At 31.3% G+C, this 24,925-nt stretch overlaps 1 protein-coding gene across 1 annotated transcript in view; it reads left to right on the top strand.

Annotated features, from left to right (window-relative positions):
* The first annotated feature begins 9,138 nt into the window (after positions 1 to 9,138).
* Positions 9,139 to 24,925, top strand: part of LOC139487697 (glutamate receptor ionotropic, NMDA 2B-like) — a 55,441-nt gene continuing 39,654 nt past the window's right edge. Inside the window, exon 1 of the mRNA XM_071272684.1 lies at positions 9,139 to 9,557. The gene's annotated coding sequence lies outside the window, so the exon portion shown is untranslated. The remainder of the gene's footprint in view (positions 9,558 to 24,925) is intronic.

Genomic DNA, 24,925 nt, shown 5'->3' with positions numbered 1-24,925 from the left:
TCCAAGAACTGCTGTACTTTAACAAAATACGTTAGACTTAAATGAAAAGCAAACTTCATTTGCAATTATAAGTCATCAATACCCTGTAATTTAATGTACAAAGCATTAGTTCAATATCTGCACTGGCTGAAGCATAAAAAGATGCTATATACAGTTGGTTCGGTATTACTTCATTCTTCAGTTTAATGTGTTATGTGTTATATTTTAAAATATCTAAATTGTTTCAATCCGTGTACATATTTAATTGGTTATCAAAAGTACCAGGATTATATTTAAAATTGTCTTAGAAACAATTCACATTAATTTCTTTTATGGTAGAAAAACTAACCTAAACATAAGACGTTCCCTTTCAAATTCGGATCCCTTATGGGTCATGCAGATATTACACGATAAGATCTGCATGACCCATAAGGGATCCGAATTAGAAATGGAATGTCTTATGTTTAGGTTAGTTTTCCTACCATTCAGGAATTCAGCTAACAAAAAAGCAAGTGCTAGTATAGTAAGCTAAGATTTTAAAAAGATACTGCCAGCTTGAGTCTTGTTACCAAATTTTAAAGGTTGATATCAAGGATTTGACTTTACAAATCCTTGTTGATATCTATGTCAATATTAATGATTGCGTGTCGCTCATCAATATATTCTGAAATTGTGAAGTATTTATTCTGCATAAAAAATTTGCATATCATTTTTAATTTGTGTATTTCATTAAGGTTTAACTATTGAAATCTATAAACTGTAACTTTCAAAGAGGGCTTTATGAAACCCAGGTTTCAATTTGGTTGCTTTTCTGGTGTTCTTTTTTTGTCCTAATTGCTTTTTCGTTATCATTGCCTATGTGTTAACACACCATAACATTGATAACGCGAATGGTTTCAAATTTGTTATTTGAAATGCATACATATGAGTGTTTAAATGATTTCGAAATCTTAAATTCTGTGCATATTCATATAATTTTTCAAATCCATTTATATGTCGAAGTAATCTGTGCACAATATGTGAACAATGACATTGTATATAAAAGATTGATTTCAAATATTATAAAAAGTAATATATATATATACGTGGGGTCGAAATTCGTAGTCAGCACATATAATATTTGAAATAATCACTAATATTTATTCGATTTGATAATATGTAATTGCAATAATCAAGCAATGTGATTGGACATAAGTTTTTAGCATACTAGGTCCCTCCCATATCAGTGCATATACAATACACATGTTTGATGACAGAAAACACATGCTTTGGATTCATTTATTTTCGTGGGTACCAATGGGTACCAATATTCGTGGAATGATAAAAAAAACTTGCGATTTCGTGGATATTTCAATTTGTTGTTTTGGACAATTCTGCAAACATTCCTTTAGAAAATCTGTATTTCGATGAGCATTTAAATTCGTGGTTCCCCAGTTCCCACGAGATCCACGAAAATTGGTATCTAACTAATATATAAATGAATACACAGTAGTTATTTAGACATAATCAAACGAGTCGCATATAGGTGCAATAGAAGAAAGAAATACAAGGGACATAACAAACAAACCATACTTGACCCGGTACATTCTGTATGTGCCTGGGGCCGGTAACAAGAAGCATTCTTATGTCTTACGAACATCTAAAGGGCGTCTAAAGATTTAAGAATATAACAAGACCCAACCTCAGACCTATCTTATAATGATTGATAGCCTTTAATGTTTTGAAAAAGTGCATGATTTAAGAACGATTCTTACGTCTACCTTAAAGCGATCTTACTAATTCCAGTAACACAAAATAATTCTTAAATTTTGGTCAGTTATTAAGTGTTCTTAAAACAAACTTAGCAACTTAGGGGTGTACCAAGAACAGTTCTCAATGGCTTCACTTGATATTTTTTGTAAGAGTGGTCCCGACTACTCTTAGCTGTACATTCACTTCTTAATAATAGAACAAGTTGCTTTAAAAAGTTAATACATGAACCTTAGAACTTTTTTATTCTAATTATTATTTCATCTGAATAGGAAATTATATATCATTGTTTTCTTTGCCATGTGTGAGGAGGATGGTAGTTTCTCTTTATTTTAAATCATTACAATGTTGGCTTGTTGAGAGAAGTGTTAAATATAAAGCAAGGAGGAATTTTTCAATTTTAAACCAAGAGTTCCAAATGGTGAAGTTTAAATCATCTTTTCTTAAATTTTACGGAAGCCATCATGAGTTGGTTGACCGTTATGGAATATCCGTTATACAGATGATATCGGATATGTTCATTTTGTCGTAACTACAGTCCCATTCTTTTTTCACGAATGTGATATAACGAATTGGACTATTTACCGGCTTCGTAATATAATGAGCAACACGATGGGCGCCACACATGAAGCAGGATCTGCTTACCCTTCCAGATCGTCTGAAATCATCCCCAGTTTTTAGTGGGTTTCGTGTTGCTGTTATACACCTACTTTTGACATTTTTTACCTATTGTGTCTGTTTTGGTATCACCAGCCCAGTTGTCAGCACTTCAGTGTTGACATGAATATCAATTATGTGGTCATTTTTATAAATTTCCTGTTTACAAAACTTTTCTTAAAAAAACTAAGGATGTTCTTACCCAGGAATAGATTACACGTCCACTTGTATTTTTTGTCCATCTGATGAGTTAAGCCTTTTTCAACTGATTTTTATAGTTCGTTCTTATGTTGTACTGTTATACCACTGTCCCAGGTTAGGGGGAGGGTTGGGATCCCGCTAACATGTTTAACCCCGCCACATTATTTATGTATGTGCCTGTCCCAAGTCACGAACCTGTAATTCAGTGGTTGTCGTTTGTTTATGTGTTACATATTTGTTTTTCGTTCATTTTTTTTACATAAATAAGGCCGAGAAGTTTTGAATTGTTTTACATTGTCTTATCGGGGCCTTTTGTAGCTGACTATGCGGTATGGGCTTTGCTCATTGTTGAAGGCCGTACGTTGACCTATAGTTGTTAATGTCTGTGTCATTTTGGTCTTTTGTGGATAGTTGTCTCATTGGCAATCATACCGCATCTTCTTTTTTTTTTTTTTTTTTTTTTTATATTAGTCGTATTTGGCACAACTTTGGGGAATTTTGGATCCTTAATGCTCTTCAACTTCGTACTTGTTTGGCTCAAAGTGATAAATATTTTGATATGAGCGCCACTGATGAGTCTTATGTAGACGAAACGCGCGTCTGGCGTACTACATTTTAATCCTGGTACCTTTGATAACTATTGTTGTCATTGTTCACGCATCGTTATCAATATAATGGAATTTGATAAGTCTGTCATACACGTGAGATGTTCAGCTCTTTCAACCAGGTTCAATCCATCATTTTTTTACACTTTGAAAAGGCCTGTAGTCAGGAATATGACAAGTGTCGTCCATTCGTTTGAAGTGTTTCATCATTTGATTTTGCAATTTGGTTAGGGACTTTCCGTTATGAATTTTCCTCGGAGTTCAGTATTTTAGAGATTTTATTTTTTGTAAGAAGGCTTTCAAAATGATGTGAAGAAAAACTTATTGTTAAAGTGAAAAGATATAGGAAGATGTGGTATGAGTGCCAATGAGACAACTCTCCATCCAAATAACAATTTTTAGAAGTAAATCATTATAGTAGTGATTTGACCGAAATAAAAGTAGGATAGAAAAATAAGCCTACGTCATTTACACAAGATTCAAATCCTACCATTGGCCTGGTGAATAATAGGGCACTCAAAAGAAAAAGCGCTGATGGATTGTCCTCAGACAAGCATATTTTTATTAAAATAAGTATGGTCTATATGCAGTTTAATAAATTTCATGTTTGAAGCGGTGCAATTTTTTTTAATTCAATTTTACTTTTATATAAAAAAAGCATTGTAGCAAAGGGGAAGAATAATGGTGGTCTGAGGCCAGAATTGTTTTCCTTCGGTTAAATGGGTAGTTGATTGTTATGCGCATTTTATCGTTCATTAAAACGTTTTGATGATTCATTTAAGTTGATTCTAATTTCTTTGCGAGGAACCAAAATCGGAGACGCCAGAAAATTATTAAGAACTCGTAACTTGAAAATTATTACGATGCAACTTAAGGGGGAAATAAGACCGATCTACGAACAACCTGAGGGAGCTTTGATTTACACTCTTTGAATGATCTTAGAATTATCTTATCTTCCCCTTAATTCAATACTTACGACCTCTCTTAATAAAATTTCTTGTTACCGGCCCCTTGTCCAAGTCAGAAGTCTTCAACTAAATGGTTGTCGTTTGTTGCTGTATACTATCTGTGTTTTTGTTCATTATTTTGTACATATATCAGGCCGTTAGTTTTCTAATTTGAATTGTTTTATATTTGTGATTTCAGTGCCTTTCATAGCTGTCTATGCGAAATGGGTTTTACTTATTGTTGAAACCCGTACGGTGACCTTTAGTTGATAATTTCTGTGTCAGTTGATCTTTTGAGAGTTGTCTCATTGGCAATTCCACCGCATCTTCTTATCTTAATTTTATAAAACTACTAATTTAGAATGTTAAAATATCTTTGAATGTTAATCAAATTGACAACTAAATTTATAAAAAGAATTAAGATACAGTTCTTAATTATATCCATCTTTTTAAAACATTTAATTTTAGAAGTTCGATTTTATTGTGTATGTTCACATTTATAAAATAATTGCCCAATGATCTTCTTTGGTTGTAAACTCATCGGCATAATTTATAAAATCTTCTCCGATCTTACAGCAACTGATAGTAGACCTATCAACAAGTTTTAAAGTGAAAAAAACCCCAACATACAACAGACAACAACTTATGGCACAAACTAAATGACATAAAGTTGCAGTCATATGTATTTCACAATGAAAAAGGTCTCCGTTAAACAAATGTTAAAGGCTGAATCCTCGTACGCGTGTAATCTTGATGGCTTTATTTTTCGAACTGATAAAATTGTTTTTAATTTGTATGGAATCTCCTGATTTCAATTCAGTGTGTGTGTGATTAGAAATGTATCGCTATAACAAACCATGTAATTGCACCAAACCTCTTAGTCAAAATTTAAATGTAGCAATATCTAATTAAACATTTGTTCAGTAATAATCTCGTTAGTAGCTTCATGAGATGATATTTGAAGGTTTGTCGACGTCAATGGAACCAACACATGACATATCTTTGTTGTTACTGACATTTCTACTTATTCTACTTCTAGATGTTGTAAGTAAACCTCATTTTATCTCTAGCATCCCAGTCTGAGGGGAATTGTTAAAGATCGTAATAGATTTAAAAATTTCCAGATGTCGCCACGAGGGATATAACTTGGCAGCCAAATTCTGGATAGGAGACGGAATTAATGGCAAGTTAGACTCATGCCAATAACAATTGATTCTGTGAAGAAAAAAACACCGTATAAACTATACAACAGTATGGACTGGTTTTATTTTTTAAGGCCATTTATGTCAATTGATATTTCATGGTTCCGTTCAAAGTAAAATTAGTTATGATAACATCTTTTATACCGCTGATATTTATAGGTTTAGTTCTTCAGCCTTCTATATCACAGAATCAGAATCTCAATATAAATGATAGTTCTAATAAACATTTGATAATCCAGTTCAAGAGTGTTGCTATCATATTGTTAAAGAAAAGGCCACATATTGATATAAAATCGATCGATCTGTTAAGAAGAAAGATGCCATATAAACTGTCATAATACTGCATATTAAGAATAAAAGAGATGTTGGGGTATACGAAATTGAGACTGCAACCAATGACTAAAACTTGGATACGTCAATGTATAGATATAATGTGTTAAGCACTGTAATCAAGAAACCATAACAGTTGATAATGATTTAATAGAAACAATCTTTTAAGATCTTTCAAAAAATAAAATCACAAAAACACTGAACTCTAAGGAAAATTCAAAACAGAAAGTCCCTAATCAAATGGCAAAATCAAACGACAAAACACATCAAACGAATGGAGAACAACTGTCATATTCCTGACTTGGTACAGACATTTTTAAATGTAGAAATGGTGGATTGAACCTGGTTTTATAGCGATAAACCTCTCACTTGTATGACAGTCACAAATTTCGTTATAATACAACGTGGCGTGAACAAAACAGCACACAATTCTCCAAATATCGAAGCACATAAAAAATGAAATTAATACTGACGAGGTTCTTGACTAAGGAGAGGCACATACAATAAGTTACTAGGGTTCAAAAAGTATACACGAAATCTTAACCAAACCCTTTTTAAATCTCGATCAGAAAATAAATTAAATGTGCATCAAACATTTAATGATAAGATATAATAATAAGAAAAATAATAAATAAGTAAATAATGTTTTGTTTACCGTATTCAAAAGTAAAATACCAAAAATACTAAACTCTAAGGAAAATTAAAAACGGAAAGTCCCTAATCAAATGGCAAAATCAAAAGCTCAAACAAATCAAACAAATGGATAACGACTGTCATATTCCTGACTTGGTACAGGTATTTTCTTATGTAGAAAATGGTTGATAAAACATGGTTTTATAGCTAGCTAAACCTATCAATAGTGTGTCAGTCGCATCAAATTCATTATAATGTAACGATGTGTAAACAAAACAAACAGACATAATAGGTAAAACTGTCAATTACATGCTTGCAGTTATTGAAAGGAAGCTTAACCTACGGGGCGCCTTATGGGACTCTTGTTGTTTTGTACAAAATTCAATTCTGTCATAACAAAATCATTTTTGTCTTACAAAACTATGTGCTAGAGACTTGTTTTGTGAGAACTTCAATTTTGTGATGATAAAATTCATTTGTGTAGACAAAATTCATTTTTGTCATGACAAAATTCATTTTTGTAGACAAAATTCATATTTGTCATGACAAAAGTCAATTTTGTCTAAAAGGTATGCAAATATGAACATATTTGCATACAAAATTGACTTTTGTTACCTGATATGGAAATTAAATCACAAAAGTCAATTGTGTGAGGTAAGATTCAATTTTGTGAGACAAAATTGACTTTTGTGAGACAAAATTAACTTTTGTTAGACAAAATTGACTTTTGTGAGACAAAATTCAATTTTGTGAGACAAAATTCAATTTTGTCAATCTTGTTGAGACAAAAGTCAATTTTGTTAATTTTGTTGAGACAAAAGTCAATTCTGTCAATTTTGTTGAGACAAAAATCAATTTTGTTGAGACAAAAGTCAATTTTGTTAATTTTGTTGAGACAAAAGTCAATTTTGTTAATTTTGTTGAGACAAAAGTCAATTTTGTCAATTTTGTTGAGACAAAAGTCAATTTTGTGACGACAAAATTCATTTTTGTGACGACAAAATTCAATTTTGTAACAACAAAATTGACTTTTATGAGACAAAATTGACTTTCGTGAGACAAAATTGACTTTCGTGAGACAAAAATCAATTTTGTTGAGACAAAATTCAATTTTGTCAATTTTGTTGAGACAAAAGTCAATTTTGTCAATTTTGTTGAGACAAAAGTCAATTTTGTCAATTTTGTTGAGACAAAATTCAATTTTGTCAATTTTGTCAATTTTGTTGAGACAATTCATTTTTGTCAATTTTGTGTAACAAAAGTCGATTTTGTATGCAAATCAGTTCACAGAAACCAAACTAAACTAATTTGAATACAAAATTGACTTTTGTCGCCCAATTTTCAAATTAGGTAACAAAATTCAAGTCTGTGTAACAAAAATGAATTTTGTCATGACAAAAGTGACTTTTGTCCGCTGATAGATAATTTTGTATGACAAAAGTGACTTTTGTCCGCTGATAGATAATTTTGTATGACAAAATTTTAAATTTGTAGTATGATACAAATTTTGTTAAACTGAACTTATTTTTGTTGAACAAAAGTCACTTTTGTCCGTACAAAATTGAATTTTGAGTACAAAACCACAAGAGTCCCTTTCGGCGCACCGTATTTAGGGCCAGGTGAGCTAAAAACGAGAAACACATATGAACTACATAAACAGACGACAACCATTGTACATCAGATTCCTGACACAGGACAGGTGCAAACATTTGCATCGGGATGAAACGTATAATTCTGGTATCTTTGATAATTATTAACACCACTGGGTCGATGCCACTGCTGCTGGACGTTTCGTCCCCGATGGCATCACCAGCCCAGTAGTCAACACTTCAGCGTTGACATGAATATCAATAATGTGGTCATTTTTATAAATTTCCTATTTACAAAACTTTGACGTTTTCGAAAAACTAAGGATTTTCTTACCCCAGGAGTAGATAACTTTAGCCGTATTTGGCACAACTTTTTGGAATTTTGGGTCCTCAATGCTCTTCAACTTTGAACTTGTTTGGCTTTATAACTTTTTTGATCTGAGCGTCACTGATGAGTCTTATGTAGGCGAAACGCGCGTCTGGCGTTCACTTTTTAATCCTGGTACATTTGATAACTTTTAATGGTATCACACCTTCTCCCTTTTCTGAAACAATAGTATAACATCACACCATAGAAAGATTACGTTCATTGAAATCCAAAATGTCACAACAGACACGGGCGTTGCGACCGAGTTGTATAAACACCGAAAGATTCATGGTGATAAAGGAACATCCCCGTTCAAAAAAGGAAAATTAACAATAGGGAACGAAAATTGTTCCTTTTGTCGTAAATGTAACGTGTAAAACTGAAATATCTAGGAAAGGATAGTTATTACCGTTCATACTTGATATTTTTCACTTTAGTTATTTTGGTTAAACATCTTGTATATGTAATTCTTATTGAGGAATTAAATATCGCACTTCTTTCTTTATTCTTTACGACATGCTTGTTAATACTTTGAACACACAATTATATTTTATACTTCCAAAATTAGACTTAAACAATAATCATGCTGATTTCTGAAAAGGTGGCTAGGTATAAAAGTAAAAAAATGAAGATTATTTGATAGACATGTATGAGATTTCACGGATAAGACATACAAATCTCTGTCTGTCTAAATAATTTTTTTTTACCAGGAAAGTCTGAGATATATATCTTTTACCAGGAAAGACCTTTACAAAGTCCAAGTCTTATCCGTGGTCATTGAGACGAAAACAATAACACCACTTAAGCTCTGTATTGATAATAACTGACTAACCAACGGTGTGATTTATATAGTTTAGACTGCATCAACAGATGTTGAATATAGTTGTCAGATCGATATAGGAACAACTACGCATCTTTGATAACGTATTTAGAGTTACATTATAATTATTCCCACTGCAAACCATCTTAAGAAAAAGAAGGAAAAACAATAACTTGTTAAACTAAAGAAAAAAAACTCTATTCTACTTTATAAAAGGATATTAAATGGTTATTGAACCGTATATAGGAACTTTACAAGCTTTTATGTGATCTAATTGATGTGGACACAAGTACATATAGTGCCTAAATTGTGTCTGATATTCTGAGACTTGCTTTCAGAATTAATGATTAACAAAAATTCATTTGAGCATTGAAATTTGGATTTGACAAACATTGAAAGGTGCATTCTTCTTACTGACATTTGTTCGACTTTAGAGCTGTGTGGTTTACTCTTCAGTTCGACATCATTTCTAACCGATGTAAGTATGCTGTTTTATTTAATTTAATGTTTATTTAAAAATAGTTCTGTAAACCATGCAATGATCGCGAGAGTTTTACTTTTGCCGTTTCCATTGACAACTCAGTAATGCAAATTTAAATGTCCGAAAAACATTTTTTTTCTCACAGAATTGTTGGAGTATTAGAAGAAAAAAAACCCTGAAAACATTTGTTTTTTTAAAAATTCAGTTGTATCAACATGTTTTGTTTCTGTTGTATTTAAACCGACTTAACTTCCAATAATCATACTGAACAAAAGTAATTAGTTATTATTTATTTTAACATATGTTTCCTATTCTGAAAAGATATAATACTGAAATACAATAAAAATAGTATGATTTATTTTTTTTATCTAATTGAAGAAACAAAAATTGTTAAAAGAGTTGAAACGTTCATAGATTTTGTACAGTCTTACACAATATCCAATTGATACTTTTTGTCACATCTGTAAAATATATTATTTCAGTAAATACATGAAAATGGCAACATAAATGAACACATATGTTAGTCGACACTGTATACATGCAGTAAAACATTATGGATTCTCACAAACTACATTTTATCAAAATTTTTAACAAATTCAAACACTATTGCGCTATTGAATAATACACATTTCTTTATATTCTGCTAATTTTTTTATTATCTTTTCTTAACTGGATATACGTTAACTTTTATATGAAACATGTTTTGAAATGAGCTTCTTTTGTCGTCCGGTTTAGGTTAAATGGATTAATAAATGGAGTTTCGAACATGCAGAGTATTGCACTTTTCCATAAGATTGTATGAATTAACGATAGTCAACACAAAATGTGCATTGTCAGCATGGTAGAAACGTATTGCTTATTCTGTTGTCGTGGAAATCAAATATTAGCAACGTCAAATTGCATCTAGACACGTTGTTTACTTTCCAATCGGTAGTCAAATTTGAGCAAATTTAGCAAAGACAAGGGTTACATAACAGCAAGTGTAAACAGAGCTGCTCATAGAAAGAGTCGATAGACTAATACAAATGTAATTATCTCAGTTGTGATATGATATCTTACAGGGAAAAATACTTTAGTATTTTCAAGTTTTTTTATTAGTTGGCACATCTTCTCAGGATAGTTCCACATAACGAGCATTTATGGAACAAAATGACCCCTCGATTAGATCAGATTAGAAGAAAAAATATGAAATTATCATCTGAAAATCTGATAATTTAGTTGAGTTGCTCTTCCAATTTCTGTATCCTACTGCCCATATAATAGAAATAGATTTTTTGTAAGACTTGATATTACAAGGATCACCTACATTCTTTTTATTTGTAACTTTTTTATCTAAAGAAAAAGGACGTTTATGGCATGCATTAATTTCTTCAAACCCAAGAACCGTGTTTATAAAACATATGTGGAGCGTATTTTTCATCGACGAGAAGTTTGGCACTTATTTCTGAGTTCATACCCGAGATTTGTAGGGAGCGTGTTGTTCAAATCATAAGTGTTCGGTATAGTGGTTTGTGCATTTGTCTTAAATTACGTTGTTTTAACGTTGAACAACATTTGGTGGGGTTAACAAGCCAACTGGCGCCACATTTTGGATGGAGTTTGATCTCATTGGCACTCATACATCATCTTCTTTTATATGTCTACAAACAACAATGAACAGAATATGATCCAGATATAGCCAAACTTGGTATAGGTACAAACAAATACAAACAAAAAATGAACAACAAATGACCCAGATATAACCAAACATGTATAGGAACAAAATTTAACAAGTCAAGTGGCGCCACATATTTTTGGGATTGTCCTATGTCAGAATCCGCTTCAGTAGTTTCGTATGTTAAAACAGTGTGTTGTGTTTTGACGCAATTTGGTGTCAATGACAGATCTTTGATTGTATATCAACTTCCCAAATAATGCACGGTGGTCTCTAAGTAAACGGATTCTTGGTACTGATGTAGTTTATCATTTTATTTATGTGTTATAGTGTTCTTCTAGTTGTATTTGTTAAAAAGTTACCTTTACTGTGTAGCCCATTTTTGATAATATCTTTTTGGCGTGGCTTTGTACTTATACATCCCGCCATTGTGTTATTTGCTGTGGTCATATTTTGTATTCCCGTCTTTCATTTTTGGTTATGCGCTTTGTCTATATGTCATTTTGTTTTTCTGTGTTGACATAATTCTTTGTATTCATAGAGATTAAGGTTATAACACGATTCTGACTGCTTTACTCCATTTTTTTTTACATGTTGACCTATTACGTCTGGGTTTTTTCACACATTGGTGTCAATATAATAACATTTTATGCGACTGTCACACAAGTGAGAGGTTAAGCTAGCTACATTTATAAAACCAGGTTAAATCCCCCATTTCATACATAATAAAATGCTTATACCAATGCGGGAACATGACAGCTGTTTCCATTTCTTTGATTTGTGTGGGCTCTTGAATTTGGAATGGTATTTGGTGAGGGACTTATTGTTTTGAATTTTCATTTGAGTTTGGTATTTTGTTATTTTATATTTGCAAATACTTGTAAATCGGAATTAACCTTTTTATAGTAGTAGATTTGTTTCTTCATATGCGTCATGAGTTGCAACTTATCGCAAAAATCCAAAAACACCAAATACTACATCACTTGGTACACATTTTTAGCAATACTTGTTTGTTCCTTTATCTAGTCAGGGATAGTTTATGACTATCGTTTTATTTCAACGAGACATTGGTCTCAATCAATGTTTCATTTAATATTCACGATTGTCCTTTCGTACTCCTTTCGTTTATTTCTCAGTTGGTTCGTTCTACCGTGACGAGTTTGCGGTTACATCTCACATCTCAATGAGCATGCTAACCTTTGGCCATTGAAGACGTTATTTATTTATCAGTCGAATGAGTTTTAAACAGATTTCAATAACTGTTGGTACTCTTAAATCAGTATGTTTTGTCGATTGTCTTTTGTTAGACGTTTCGCGATTCGGATTGAAGCGCTTTCCAGGTGATTTTGATTTTGATTTTTCGCACGTTGTGCCAGGTTACTGGAGGATTAAGCGTTGACAAATATACCATAAACAATATTTCACGCTAAATTTTTGTCATTTTCTCGGTAGTATATTGTACACATATTAGAAAGATAAAAAAAAGTCCTCTTTCCCGAGTGCACAGAAACGTTATACAAACTGCGCGTTACGTAGTCCGAGGCTGATACGATGTTCTGATGGGAACACGATGTTTTGTTCAAGATCACATTGGATAGTCTCAATCAATCAAATATTTATTTACCTCGCAAACTTTATGTGTGAATATAATTATGATGAATTATACAGCAACTTTCCATTCTCCGTAGTTCAGTTTTCGTGAAAAAAGCCGACAAGCTCGTCGAATATATCATGATGTTCTACTTGGAAGCAATAACGGAAAAATGCATCTATCTGACTAGAAATAACGTTAACGGTACTTATTTAACTGCACAATATGCTCATTTTGTCAACCAATGTCTCTTCAATGATGCTCTAGGCCAAAATATTTGAAAATCCAAAACCTACTAAAATTGTTCGAAAGCCGATGAAAGGAACAAAAAAAAAAAGGAACAAAAGTAATGCCATAACATAACAATGAATCGGAGCTTATACATAACAAAGATGCATTTCGTTTTTTATTCTGTTTTGTGCCCATTATACTATATTCTGTAAAACCCATCCAGAGTACCAATCAATACATTCTTTAATCTCAAGTATGCTAAATGGTTTAAATAAGATAGTTCAGTTAACGTCGGATAATGTTATTTTTTTTTATAAAACGTCTGTTTGTATTATAACGAAACAGATAAAAACTCCTTCTTATTGAGTTCTGTTTATTTAATTTTTTTTTACCATACATTTTTCAGATTGGTGTCCTATTGGCAGTACCTATTAGAAAACTGATATTCAACTTAAACATTGACTATTATCATTTACATTAGGAAAGTGCACGATATTGCGGCTTAATGCTTGAGAAATTGATATTTTTATAGATTAATGGCATATACATTAATGTTTGTTTTAACAGCATAATTTCAAGGTTTGAAGCTTACAAACTATCTATCAAATAGCATGTGAAGCGAATAAAAAATCCCAAACGCACACTTCGGAGATTACCGAAAGTGATTTATTTTTATTTTATAATAGTTTTTCTCCAAATATAAACCTACATTAATTGAATTTGTGTTTCCAAATCAATTTATTGAACTAAATCTTTCCTGCGTATTAGATTCCTTTTTCGAACGAGACAATTTTCAAAATAGCTTTCTTTATGCAATTTAAAATTTGTTAAAACTGAATTATATAATTTACCTTTCAAGAGAGAATTTCTAAATTCATTTATTCACAAATATCATTATGTTTCCCAGACGTGAAATTTTATCTTCAGTTTGTTGCCAATAATCTCTATTTAGTGTATTCAAATGGTTTCGAAAAAAGAAATTAAATTTTGAAATAATAAATATTTTGGCAACAGTCCGAATGATAGAAAACAATCAATATATCCAGTAACATCATTCATTTGATAATACAAATCAAATTATTTACAAATCCAAAAGCCAGCTATATTTCATAATTTTTAAATAAAATGAAGATTGAATGTGTGTTACCATATATATGTTGTGTACAAGATGTAAGTTTGTACAAATTATAATTTGTACATGGTTTTTGTACAAGTTATAAGTTTTTTGACACACACCTTCTTGCACCAGGTGATAAAAGTTTATCTTCTAAATTGTACCAGTTTAATGTCTTAAAATCAAATGTACAAACACCACTCTAACACTAAGTGCTATTAACTGATAATGAGGATACCTGAATGGTTTAAATCTAAAGTTTATTTTTCACCGTATACCAAAATCATATCCATAAAAAGTCTTTTTGCGTTCTTATAACGTGTGTGCATCAATGTTCAGTATTAGACTGTATCATGTAGTTGTGGAAATTTGACAGAAATATGCGAAACAAAAGACTGTGTGCTTGCATCATCCATTTGTGTTAAGCTGTTCATAAAACAAAAAATCTGTACAAATTATAATTGTCACTGATGAGTCTTTTGTAGACGAAACGCGTCTGGCGTATATACAAAATTTAGTCCTGGTATCTATGATGAATGTATTGTACAACATTACAACTTGTACACAACATATATACGAAAAACTCATCTATGATCTTCTAACCTGGGACGATTTGAAAGTTTTCGAGATGCCTATAGCTATTCAACTTGCTTCTTTTTTTTAGTGAAAAAAGTCATGCTGCATCATACATTATTTCGAAACAAATAATAATGTCATAATAATTAATATAGGAGGTTAGCAACAAAACCTATAGGACTATCGTTTTAGAGACATGGCGAAATATTATTTGATATTTGTTATCTATAATTATTGGGTTTGGTTTACTGATGTTGCAATTTCTTTTATTCAGTAATATTTTGTTTTAATTCGAATTCATATTTTGTTTCGTAACGGCACTGCGTGTGTAATTTCAACTTGGATGAACAATGCATTTTAACTGGATAAATGTCCCCCCCCCCAAAAAAAAAACTAGTCTAACTTAATAAAAGTACATAATAATTAAACGTTGCACTATTTCCCGCCCTCGAAAAAATCAAGTATTTTCTACTAGATCCAAAACCTTAGTCTGTTGATCAGACAACGATGAATATTATAACATTACATAGAACTGTTGTCTGTTATCAGTACGTAATTGCAACATATAAGGTTTCTCGTCAGTTCTTTGTACAACTTCCATATCCAATACTTTCGGCTGAGTACTCTGATATTTATACTAATGTAATACCTTTTTCACAGTTGATTGAAAAAACTCCACTTAATTATTATGGTGATATCTAAAGGAAATTGAGTTGTAATGATTTATCACGGGGGTTACAGAACTCATTACATCGGGGAATAGCTTCATATAAACGTCTCCTTATTATCTGCAAATTTACTCGCTCTATGACACCTACTTACATTGTGTACTGTATTAATGATCTTCTTTTTTGCATAAAACATATTATCCTATTGTTAGCTTCCCGTTTTATCATATTCATTCTTTTATCATGGGGGAATGTAAGGCATTGTTTATTTACAAAATTACAAAATAACAGTATAAATGAATTGAAATACCTTCTGTCAGGTATATGATTTAGTGAAGGAACAACAAAAAGGTGATGTTTCATAAACTTGTCATTTTCATCTTGAACCCTTTCCTACGTTGAAAGGCATTTACATATTTTACTTAAATCGTGCATGTTCACACTTTACGGACTCCGTTAACAGGGATATGCTCCTTATCGTAGACAATATCTGCTCCAACAGAGTTATTTGAAAGAAAGACTGAAATTGACACTACTTTTTAGTTTAACGATCACCATCACGAGTATAGGTAACCGATACGATGTATCTATGTCTTAATTCACTAGCAACATGTTTTCGGGGAGGTCTTAATCTTTTTAGAAATCAGGATAATCGTATGTTTTTATTTAAATTTAGCGATTGTGTCATAATTGCAAACAAAAGATAAATAATTTCTAAAGACAAACAGGGAATCAGAAGGCCTGTTTATTTTTGCTGACAGCATTCTTTTCATTTATAGGTGGCAATATAAAAATAAATTATGGTGCTAGAAAGGAAACCTATTTTGCCCGTTCCAATTCATTATATATATTATATTGGTGATCATCTCTATATTATTGATCTATAATGTTCTGAATTGATTCAATTTATATGGCCGCAAGAGATGGGGATTAAAGTAGAAACTATCGATACATCTTTCATTATCTAAATACAGCTTCTTCCTTTTGTCTACCAGAGTTGTAAACGTAGAATTCCGAGCGTTCACAATTTATAAGTTAACGCCATCTTTGTAGAAAATGACAGTCACGATTTATTCACACTACATGTATTATACAGACGTTACATAAAATACAAAAGACACAGCATACACTCCGACAGTACAAACATTCGGTCATCTTGTTCATCCGGCAAAACATCTCTCCCTCTCACGTAGCTATCACACAACGTCTAAAATACGGGAAACAACGTTAACACTGTTTTTCGACATTACGGACATGAAGACAAAGTCACATTCACAACAACCAGCTTTCACATAAGAATTTAAATCTATGACTAACGGACTGACCTTCACATCATAACTTCATGCTCGTCTGAAAGACATATGAAACCTCAAATTAAAAAAATGATTTTTATAACAAAATGGACAGTATTCATTATTAAACTTCTGTACATATACTTTTTTTTCTGAAAAAAGTCTTTAATTTGTCCACATTTAGAAGAAGTTTACTTTTTTTAATTGCTTGCTTCAAGGAAGCCATTCGCCGACATATTTTCCGTATGCAAAGTGACCTTAGCGTGACCCTCCTCGTAAAAATCCGGTGATCGCAATACGCATTGATTTGTCACTGAAATAATCTATTATCTGATTGTACACGTGCTCAATATCCATACCTTTTTGTTTATTTTTTTACTATAAGGTGAAAATCGATAAACTTCGTCTTCAAAACACGACAAGTAATGAGCTGCCATATTTTCATTTCATAACAGACAGAGAGAAAAACAATGACGATTATATGGTAATGTTTGCGTAAAATATGATACAATCGTGCACGGAAGACTTAGTTTATGATATATACATCTATTGGTTGAAGAATTGGATAAACATTATTTTTCACCAGTAACTCGTTTCATATGACTTTAACATCAGTTTTATGCACACTTGACGCATGTGTAGGACCGGTAATTTTTCACGTCTTTGTCCTTTAGTTGTTTTGGCTTTCATACCACATCTTCCTTTTAGTATTTACTGTTTTTAAACGGTTGCTTTATTATTTTTTACGTTGCTTCTCGTGTAACGCAACGAGTAAAATAAACAATCGGAGCATCAACTTTTACTCCAGAATTTGTGTTGTTTAAGCTCAGAATAAGTTGTTTCTTCGTCAGTATGTCTAGGGATTTGTTGACTATGTTATTATGACGATGTTGCTTTAGTACTTTTCAAATCTCAATTCTTTTGCTGATATGAGAATCAATAGATGCTAGCTCTAGAGAATAAAATGTTATGATTTTAGATAGCAATATAAATTGGCAAAACTAACTCTTCATATGAAAGAAAATTATTTTTCGTTATTTTTCTAAGACATTCTGAATAGGAAAAAGAATGCGATATGTAAAGTTTATGAGCAGATTCAAAATTGCTGTTGAATAGTGTTAAATTATTTCAATGGAATGTCTGGTCGTATACTAAATTCGGTGGAGTTATTTCAAATTATCAATAAATACGAAACATGTACTCCTTGCCTGATGATAAAGAGCAAGAATAACAATTTAAGATAGACCCATTAGTTTTATTCAGCCGTTTTATAGATACGATTTCTTAAAATAACAGTGTATGTTCTCGTGGGGAATAAAACGAGGAACGCGTAATAACATTTTCGCCTGAAATAATTGCTTTTAGAGCAATAACAAATTGTATAATTCATTTAAAATATGGATCTATAAAAGCATCCCCGTCTTTTGTCATCACTTGGCGTCCGTCGTCGTCCGTCGTTTGTCGTAAAACTATTAAAATTATCTTCTGAAACAACTCAACAAGTTTGATCCTTATAATGTTTAAGTTATAGTTGGTAAATTGTAATACGATAAAATAAAACTGACGCCACAACTAAAACTTAAACTAGAACACTGGGGTAATCAAGTAATATATATCCTGTTAAAAGCCATAGCACATCTCAAATAAAAGTATATATTGATCTGTCGGTATTTTTTTTAAACAAAAATATCAATACAACCCCACAAAATGAAATAAGTCTTATTTTCTCACGCCTTCAATTTTTTCAAAATATTATCCAATTTCGTAAATTTCATTATGCTGTTAAGAGAATATGCAACTTACCATAATAGGTAACAACAAGCTGATACATTCTCTCAACGTAAATTAAATCAAACCCTTTTCATTGTTTTTTTTTAAAAGAAGTACCATAAACTATGTAAGGGGTATACTTGTTTAAGTCTTTGGACAATCTGTTAGAAGGTGAATAATTCAAAACTATACAACAAGTTATGATTTCAACAAATTTCTGTTAAAAATTCTACACTTTCAGGCTAGAGATGAATTTGTGATTAGTGACAACGTTCGGGTGTGTTGTGTTGTGCTGTTTATGTTTGTATTTCTTTATTCGTCTTTTTCTCTGGGGTGCTTGGTGTTATGAAATATTTTGATTATTCATACTATTATCAATATAATATATATCACTGACGGATAAGACATGCAAGCAATGTATGGAATCGACTACTTCCTTACTTTCACATGTTTTTACTCTCTTCTTTTAGTCCCTTTTTTCCTTCTACAGAATTGTTAGTAAAATATTAAGTTGCACAGTTATTCCTGTTAAGAAATCCTGACTGAAATAGATTTACGTCTATCAGTGTTGGACGTCTGGTAAGGTAGTGTTTAAATGTAATCTTGATGTCTAGAAGGGAACCAAAAGCAACAATGAACCCAACCTACCCAGACCTTTAAGAGCATCATGATCCATCCCCTTTTTTTAGTATTTGAAAGTATAGGAAAATATTTAACAAAATTTTAATATAAATTCGGTTTGTCCATGGACAAATAAAGATTGCGTTTTCATATATAAATGTGTAGCTTCAATATCCTTCTGATTATACAGTAAGTTGAAAATTATATTCGATGTCAAAAAGTAAAACGTTGCATTAAAATAATACGTAATTCACGTTCTACAAAAAATTACCCCTTAAAGGATTTTTAACAAGAATGACAGAGTTGACTATTTGTAGCATTTTTTTATTATCTAAAATAGCCATACAGAAATGTAAATGGCACAAAATATAAGCAATACACGTTTTACAAAATCGTGTAATAACTAAAACTAATAGGTGTTCCCTACATGAGCTGTTACCCTTAATTGATTATTTTTGACGAATTTTATTTAACATGATAACCTATCAAATTAAAAACTGTTGTAGACTGAAACTGGAAACATCAAACATGATCAACTGTATAGGACCTACAAAATCTCAAATTGAATAATTGTTCTAAATTGCGATTAAGCATTTTTGCTTTTTCTAAGAACACATAGACAGATTATCAGCGATACAAAATTTATACATATTTATGGAAATATTGTACAGACAGTTACTGTTATGGTAATATCAAATTAATGAATATTTGACCAGACGAGTGATTCAGGCTTCTTCGGGCGTATGGTCTATTTAGTGGTACACCACTATATGACAATGAAACATGTGTAGCATATGAATGCAGCAGTAGCATACCGCTGTTCAAATGAGACTGCATATCTCAGTTCAATGAGACAATTTCCGAAGGAAATACTGAAAAATAACCAATGCATATAAAAGTAACCACATTTTTATGACTGTATGTAATCTTAACAGTTGCTGGATTGTTTGCGCTCAGCATTTATATTAAGCATAGACTTGTTGAATCTATTCTTTTCTTTTGAAAAAAAATATAGGAAGAAACAAATTTGAATTGATAAACAGCCTCTTCAGAATTTCTGAATTCTGTTTAAATTCATTACTAAAACACCAATATAAGAAATAGATTTGTGCGATTGGTTAGACATTCATTGTTTTGACATTGAAAAAAAAACCCTCTACGCCATTAAGTATCCCTACAATTAATTATTTGTAAAATCTAAACGGGACAATTTGCGATGTCTTACTTATTTTTATGGTAAATATTTACATACAGAGAATTTAATATCCAACCATTTTTTACAGTTTGTGTTTTATGTTGTGCTTTAAACCCACTTCCCCATGTGAAAAAAGGGAGGGTGGTGTTATTCAGCTATTAGAAAATGTGTAACCCTACTATATTTTATTTATTTCTACAGTCTGTATCTCAGTGCTTTTCTAGGTTGTTGTTTGTCGTCTTTATTTTCCATTTATTGGGGTTTCATACATCACGACGGTGAGTTTTTGTATGAACTCTTTTACATTTTGCAGTCCGATAGCTTTTATGGCTGCAATATACGATGTAGGCTTTGTGAATTGTTAAAGCCAACAGTTGCTTAAATACGCTTAAATACGCTTCATTATGACTCTGTTGGATAGTTGCACCAATGGCATTCATATCAAATATCCTTATTTATAATGGTTTTATACGAAGAAGATAAATAAAGAAATGATAATAAAAAAATAAAATTTCCGACGTGGAGCAGTAAAACATGAGTTAACCAGGATGCAATCCTTTAGTTGTTTATTTTATGTTGAGATATACTTAGGTAAGTATGTCATCAAAGTATGCCTTAGTTCAGGCTGTAACGGACATCTCGGAAATAAGTTTTCTTAATTAGTCTAAAATCGCCCGTTTATAAATTTAGAAATCACTAATAAACTAAGCTTTCAACCCACTCAGTTGACCATAGATACATTCGGCTATTATTTTTAGGTACTCTTTGGTCATATAGCTCTGCAAATGTTTCTGTTCTGATACATCCTTGACTTTTAAATAATGCTGGAATTGAGAGTTCCTGATGAAGGTAATTCTAGAAAAGTGCTTTGTACTCATGACATTTATAAAGTATTCTTATTTTTTTTCATTTAGAACATTTCTTTTAAAAACCAGAGTGTATATAACACTGTACTTATCAGCCAATAGTTATTCTTTTTTTTCCACAGTCGGAAGTAAAAACACTCAAGAATCGGAAGACAGCCCCAAAAGGCAGAGAGTAAAGAAATAACTTGTACCTGTTTGGATCTCATAAATTATTCTTCTGCAGTTATCTATAAAATATATTTTGCTTTGATTACTTAATAATTATTTGTAAAGCTTTTGGGAATAGGTTTGATATATTTATCATTTAGAACTGATGTAGTCTAATGTGTAAACGTAGTCTGAAGTAGTGTTAATTGTTTTACAATGTTATATCAAGATTTTACCCGTGAGAGATATATAACATTCTTACAGAATTGATAGGTTAATTCGTAAGGGTTTGTTAAGTTTGAACATCGTTATAACTTTTTTGTTTGATGCTTTGTTTCTCAAAAAAAAAAGTTATTGAATTAAAGGTGTTATAAAATTGTAGAGTTTGCCCACCCTAAAAAATCAGCACTTTTTCTGTAACTGAAAATCAGCGCTTTTCCTGTAAAAAAATCAATAGTATCGTTTAGTTAACTGTCGAAATGGTTGACTTTCATTGCATTTGAAATGTGTGAGTGTATAGCAGATATTGATGTTGCTTCCACTGAAACAACAGATTATGTTTTGATGAAATGGCGGCATGAATATTTACTAAAGAAACTTAAAAAATCTATTATGATATAAAACCATTAAAATAAGAGGGAGACATTAGTATTGCTTTTACGGTTTCATTAGAACGCATGTATTATTTGGAGGTTCGGAGAATGATTACTTAGTCTCATATGAATCGGCAGAATGCATGTTGTGCTGCAAGAACCATTTGATTCATAGTGAACAAAGATTAAATGTAAATTCAATGTATGCATTCAAATTGTACTATATCTCTTTGATATTTTACGTAATCAGAAGTGTTTATTTCTCACATTTTTGCATATATGTCGAGTGGACAGCCTGTTAAACATATTTGTAGAGAATTGTCCTTCAAAATCATCAGTATTGCTTAGATCTAGCTCTGAAAATGTCATGAAGAACAATCTCCAATTGAACAAGAGATTAGAAACCTTACGTATTTCAAGACGATTGCAAGATAATATCAGACTTTCAGGGATTGTGATCATTCAAGGTTATATGATATATCAATTAAAATAATTATCAATCTTCATTTTCAAGGCTTTGAAGGTTAATAGATACCATAGAAGAACTCTTCAATACACTCAATCAATTTAGTGGGTACTTAAAACATTTTCGTTTGAAACGACAACTCTGACAAGTTTGATTGCAGCATTCTCTCATATGATTGATGATCACTATAGTAAATAAACTTAAACTAGGACGAATTCATTTTTCCATATGGTTTGAAGAAGATGTTTTACAGTAATAACATAGATATAATTGATCTTTAACAAATACATCATTCAATTTTATAAATCTCACACGGTAAGGATACTCATACTTTTATCTATCTCGTCATTTGATCATTTCTTTCTTTTGTTACATTTTTGTTTCCGGGTAATGAAAGTATTGCTAGACCAATTCCATATCATTTAATTGTGTGTTCACTTGGATCATATAATTCAGATTAAAATCACTAATAATTGAATTGAAAATGATCATTCAAGAGCAATTGCCTTTGTTATAAAAATTGTGATTGAATTTGGAGTGTATCATCATCGCTATGCTGAAGATTTACGATCATTTCGTTTTTTAAACGAACCTAACTTCTAATCAAATATCTTCTAGACAGAGACTGTAACTGTTTTATCCATATAGTAATAAACTCTAGTTCAGTAAGTTTGCCTGCCTATAATCATAATAATTGTTTAATGAATATGCCTAATAGAGAAAAAAACCCGCAAATATCTTTAAGAGTGTTATTTTTAGCGATTTATTAAGAGCATGGTTGTTTAAATTGGTTTTTGTTAAACAAATCTTGTTCTTAATTTTGTAGTACAGAAGAGCAAATTGAGCGGCACAATGTCAGCAAATTAATCTTTTACATCTATGTTATGGTTTCAACTTTACCAATTGGTACTGATTGATCAAATACAGACGAGTTTAATCATATAAAGGAGAAATAACGGTATAAAAGTGACGTCAAAATGGAAATCAACAAAAATTGAGTTAAACATTATGTCATGGTATTTGATGAGTTAGTTTGAAGTTTTTCTATCCAATAAATTGAATTACATCTTTTGCTATAAAATATCAATATGACAAATTGTATAAACGAGGCGTAAGATAAGGGTTTTAGAAGAACTCTTTACTCAGACTATAATTACTTGTATTATCGTAAAAATCGATGCTTAATCTCTAACAGGCAAAATATTTATATAACACTATGATCATTTCTGGATTTACAATTAACTTTGTAACTTAAATATTTTATAGAAGGCAGAGAAATAAGTCCAGAAGCAAGTCATATTAATTATGTAATAATGTAAAGAACAAATTGAATAAGTGTGCCTAAGTAATCACATTTTCGTAGCAGAGGCTGATCCAGGGTTGAAACAATTAACTGATTTCGAAGCATGCCCTTAAACTTAATGAAACTCTTATTACATTAATTCTAGCTTAAAAACCTTTAAAACCAGCGTATATAGTGGTGGAAGACGTATGTATTTAGGTATGGAAAAGAAGTCTGTTATAGCCTCATGGAATAAAACCACTAATTCATAGCCCCGTTGCATTCTATGTGCAAGTCAAGCACTAATGGCTACTTTGTCTTAAATTCAAATAATGTGGACTTCAATTCATTTGAAAAATACCTTATCCGGAAATATGCTGAAACAAATACAGACCTAAAACAAATAATTCATTTATTAAAGCTCAGTGTTACCGGAAGTTTCGTAGTACAAAAACAGGTACTTCTAATCTGAACAACAGGAAAAATGTGCCCTCCTATCATAATTTCTTAAACTATATTAGTAAAAAAAAAATAAGTTTCAAAACGGGTTATATAGTGATTCCAAATCCTTGAGTTTTCATTTGATACCAAAATAATCCTAATATTTTACTTATTGACAAAGTTATACCTATGCGTTGGAATTGTTTTGTTTAAAATTTGTACTACTTTCTTGTATGTTCGTATTGACAAGGCATAAATTAGGGATTCTATACCTGATATGATATTAATGAGATTAATTTAATTTTCGATTGTAAAGGTTTTTTTTTTTGGTTTTTTTTTGTGGAAATCTGTTGCATGTTACCGATATAGATATGTAACTTATATGCATAGAGTTTGATTGCCTTAACGTGATTCATGCGATATGAATACATTTCCCAATACCAGATGATCCCTTTTAATCAACAAATTAAACAATTTCTTTATCAAGTATCGGAGTAAAACCTTATGTTTGATTTGTTGATTTTTTACTATTCAATAGAAATAGTCAGATTTAACTTATTGAGCCTACAAAATAAGATACGGATTTTACTTCTGTCATAGTAAATTTTTCACTCACCTAGATCACTTGAGGTCACCTATGCTTTTGCTTGGGGTTCGTTTTGTTCAGTCGTTACTTTCCTGTGATCCGGTGATGGCATGTTTGGTTGTTTGTCTTTTTGATAATTGGGTCGCCTTTTTTTCTTTGCGCGATGGTATTTGGTTTTTTCTTTGGTATCTCCACCCTTTCTTTATTGCTAATTTAGATGGAGACACATCCTGTTAAATTACTTATAATGATACAGTAACTTAAAAAAACAC

This window comes from Mytilus edulis, chromosome 9 (assembly GCF_963676685.1).
Source record: "Mytilus edulis chromosome 9, xbMytEdul2.2, whole genome shotgun sequence".
Classification (NCBI taxonomy): Eukaryota; Metazoa; Mollusca; class Bivalvia; order Mytilida; family Mytilidae; genus Mytilus; species Mytilus edulis.
This window is presented reverse-complemented; position numbering and strand designations above follow the sequence as displayed.